Genomic DNA, 4611 nt, shown 5'->3' with positions numbered 1-4611 from the left:
GAGGAGAGACACATGGCCCTGGCTTTAAGAGAAGCTTCATTTATATTTTCATTTAGTATGAAAAACCTCCCTCTTATTTTTATTGATCAGTGGGGGAAATATGTGAACAAGTAAAAAAATTAAATTTTCACCTTTGTCATTTAAACTTATTTTTTGCCTTTCCTACTTAATGAACCAGAAACTCTCTGTTTGCTAGTAATAACATAATTATGTCCTTGGGAACTGGTTTTTATATTGTAGCTATTTACTCCTTTACCTATCAGGTCATTAGTTCAGAATTATATGTTTCTCTTATAACAACAGATAATAATAAATTCTTACAGTGCATCCCAAAAGAACTATGAAAAAAATCCTATTAACCACTTTGTTCAGAGCAAACACAAAGCAACAATGGATTGGAGAAATTTGGGGCAAAAAAGTATGCCCAGCTTTGGCTCTGCTTTCATTTATATATTGTATCCACAAGATTAAATCAAGTGCATTACAAATGAGAGTACAAGAAAATCAGGATAATGTTATTAATGCCATAAAATTAGGAGATTTTTTTTCATATCATACTTAAACATCTGACAATCTGACTTAGAAGAGATTGAGACCAGAATCGTTCAGTCCTGAGTAGCTTTCCTTCCCAGTTCAGGGAAACTTTACCTAATTTTCCAACATAGGGACATTTCAACCTAAAAGGCCACCAGTACTAATGAACTGATGTCATAACGATCTATTTCTACAAGATTAGTTAAATAAACCGGTGCACTTTGAAGGAAGATTTCCATCCTTTTGGGAAGACAGATTATTAAAGTGTATAGCAATTTTATCTGATTACCACATACAGATGACAGTCATGTTTTGCTTGACCTACAGGGTTGTTTTTGTTTTGTTTTTTAATTAGTTGTCAGAAGTTAAAAATTTGAAAGCTCTAACATATAAAATAAATCTGGATTTCTGGCTCTTACTGAAAATGACAAGAACTCTTAAAGAATGACATCCATCTGGAAATAGTCATCCACTGATGAGGAAGAACTTCTCTTTTTAGAGGGTGGCACGTCTCCTCCAGTTTATCTTAATGACCAGCTCTCTAATTCTGATTACACACTTGACTCCTCTAGGAATATTTAAACTATTTAAACTTGCCATCCTCGTTCTACCATCCAAAAACTCTCATCTTACTGCTCTTCTACTATGGAGTAGGCCCTTAACTAGTGGAGGGAGAAGTTGGAGGACAATGGAAGGAGAGCAAGTGATAGGATTCATTCTCATAAAAGTGAGAGCATGTTGGAAGTGGAGAGTAATTTGGGAGATAAAGTTAATTTTTTTTTTCTTTTTGCCAAGGCCTTTGATTTTGCCCATGGCTGACATAGCCTGCATGTCATCAGGTATGGATTTAAATGTGGGACCTTAACATTAAAAAGAACCTATGAGGTCATGTTGTCCATGGCTCCCCCAAACTGGCCCATCATGAAAATCATTGAAAAACCTTTATTGGTGACAGGAACTTCAGTAGTAACTAAAAAGCTAATCTAGGGATTCAGAATATGTGCAGAATGGTGGCATGAGACACTTACCAGATGCTCTGCTCAGCAAAACAACCGTAACTGGTAAGAATTATGAAACATATAAAATCTTTGAAAACTATCTTAAGAATATATAACTAATGAAGAAGCATTCCTTTAAGAAAATCTAAGTCTCTGTAAGAGGAGTACAAGTCAGTGGCATTTGAGCCATAAACCCCTTCCTTACTCACCCATCTCCCCAGGTCAACATAATGGATGCTCTACCACCAAAAGTTGTGGCCAAAAGGTGGGGCTCAGGGAACTCTCTCCCACCAGCTCCCGGGCACAATCTACAGTATCTCCTCTGGAAAGGCTGCTACCACTTCTCTGTAACCCCAGCTCCACATTTCAGAGGAGGCATGTGCAGCAAGAAAACAGGAGCTTCTTTTTTATACTCAGTCTCACTTGTACAGAAGAGGATCCACCCCAGGTGTGGCAGGTTGAAAACACTGGGGACCCAATTGAGGAAATTTTGGCCAAGAAAAAGTATGCCCAACTTTGGCTCTATTTTCATATATGTATCTTATCCACAAGATTAAATCAAATGCCTTATGAATGAGAGTGCAAAAAAAAAAAACAGGATAATGTTATTAATGTCATCAAATTAGATTTTTTATATATATATTGTAATCAAACATGTAACAATCTGATTTAGAAGAGATTGAGGTCAAAATCATTCAGTCCTGAGTAGTCTCCCATCCCAGTTCAGGGAAATTTCACCTAATTTCCCATCTAATTTGCTTCAGTTTTCTCACAGGGCAAAAGTTTCATGCCGGGAGAGGCAAGTCAATAAGACTAGAGGCTACTGCTCCTGCCTAGAATTCCTCTCATAAACCAGGGGTTTTACTCCAAGAGAAGCAGGTCACTATCCCAAGACCCAGTTCCAAAACTGGGCCCAGTGTCTCAGATTTTGCCTATAAGAAAAGCAGGTTAGATGAACACAGAGTTCAGAAGTTATGCTCATAGATATTTTTACTTGGAACCAAAAGGGGAAAATTCCAAACATAAAGGTATGCGAGGCTGGTGTACTATCCAAAAATCCATAATGTAATACACCATATCAATAAAACAAAGGACAAAACCACACATCTCAATAGAAGCATTAAAGCATTTGAAAAATAATCTAACATCATTTCTTAAATTTTAAAAAAATGAAAGACAATTTCCTCAATCTGAGAAAGAGCATCTAAGAAAAATCCACACTTAACATATTTGATGGTAAAAGATTGAATTCTTTCCCCCTGAGATCAAAGATCTTTACTCTTCCCACTTCTATTCATCATTGTACTGAGTATTCCAGCCCGAGCAATTAGGCAAAAAGTGAAATAAAAGGCATCCATATTACAAATGAAGAAGTAAAGCTGTCTCTATTTGCAAATGACATCATTCATAAAGAAAACTCTAAGGAATCCACTAAATAACAATTAGAACTAATAAATGAATTCAGCAGGCTTACCAGATATAAGTTCAATATGAAAAAATCAATTGTATTTCTATATACTAGTAATGAGAAATCCCCAAACTGAAATTGAGAAAATAATTTCCTCTACAATGGCATAAAAAAGAATAAGATGCTTAGAAATAAATTTAACAAAAGGAATATGAGATGTGTATACTGAAAACTACAAAGTATTGTTGGGAGAAATTAAAGACAAATAAATGGAAAGACACCTCATGTTCATAGATCGAAAAAGTTAATTTTAAGGTGGTACTATTCCCTACATTTACTTAGAAATCAAAAAAAAGCATTCTCTATCAAAATCTGAAATGTCTTCTTAGAAGAAATTGACAATCAAATCCCAATACCCATGTTAATTTGAGAGACCAAAACTAACCAATATAATTTTGAAAAAAGAAAACAAAGAATACTAACACTTCAAGGTTACAGAAATCAAGACACTTGTGGTACTGGCATAAGGATGGACATATAGATCAAAGGGAAAGAAAGGAGAATACAAAAATAAGCCCTAACATTTATGGTCAATTAGTTTTTGACAAGGGTGCCAAGACAATACGATGGAAAATTAGCCTTTTCAATAAATGGTGCTGGAACAACAGGATATTCACGTGCAAAAGAATGAAGTTAAAACCCCTCCTCACACCATTTACCAAAATTAACTCAAAATGGATCATAGACCTAAATGTAAGAGCTAGAGCTGTAAAAATCTTGGAAGAAAATAAAATACAGAGACCTCATGTTAGGCAAAATCTTCCTAGATTTGATACCAAAAGCAAAAGTGACAAAAGATAAAACAGTCCAAGACTTTATCAAAGTTAAAAACATTTATGCTTCAATACATACCATAAAGAAAGTGAAAAGACAATCCACGGGAATTAAAGAAAGTATTTGTAAATATTATATCTAATAAGGGACTTGTATCTAGAAAATATAAAATATTCTAACAACTCAATAATAAAAAGAAAACTCAATTTAAAAATAGGCAGATATTAATAGATATTTCTCCAAAGAAAATATACAAATGGCCAATAAGCATATGAAAATATGCTCAAGATCTTTAGCCATCAGAGAAATGCAAATCAAAACCACAATGAGATTCTACTTCACATCCACGAGAATGGCTATAATAACAAGTGTTTACAAAGACATAGAGGAATTGGAAGTCTCATACACCACTGGTTGGAATGTAAAATGGTCCAGCCCCTTTGGAAAATAGTTTGGCAGTTCTTCAAAGCATTAAATATAGAGTTACCATATGACCCAGTAATTTCACCCCTACCTAAACACCCAATTTAATGAAAATATGTGTCCACAGAAAAATGTGTACATAAATATTCATAGCATCACTATTCATAATAGTCAAAAAGTGGAAACAACCCAAATGTCCATCATCTGATGAATTAGTAAATAAAATGTGTATATTGATACGATGGAATATAATTTAGCAATAAAAGCACAGAGAGGTTAAAGGGCTGGGGAGAGATTCCAAGAAGAGAAGATAGAGTCCATAAGCAGGGCCATTCTAGCTCAGGCACCATGGCATCTATATGCAAATTAGAAAAAAGAGACTTGTCCTCCAGGTGATCCCACCCTATAGATCTA

At 34.8% G+C, this 4611-nt stretch overlaps 1 protein-coding gene across 1 annotated transcript in view; it reads right to left on the bottom strand.

The window, feature by feature from the left end:
• TRHDE (thyrotropin releasing hormone degrading enzyme) overlaps positions 1-4611 on the bottom strand; it is a 341392-nt gene that overhangs the window by 183669 nt on the left and 153112 nt on the right. The gene's annotated exons all lie outside the window — the stretch shown is intronic.

Source organism: Pteropus vampyrus, unplaced genomic scaffold (assembly GCF_000151845.1).
Source record: "Pteropus vampyrus isolate Shadow unplaced genomic scaffold, Pvam_2.0 Scaffold9, whole genome shotgun sequence".
Classification (NCBI taxonomy): Eukaryota; Metazoa; Chordata; class Mammalia; order Chiroptera; family Pteropodidae; genus Pteropus; species Pteropus vampyrus.
This window is presented reverse-complemented; position numbering and strand designations above follow the sequence as displayed.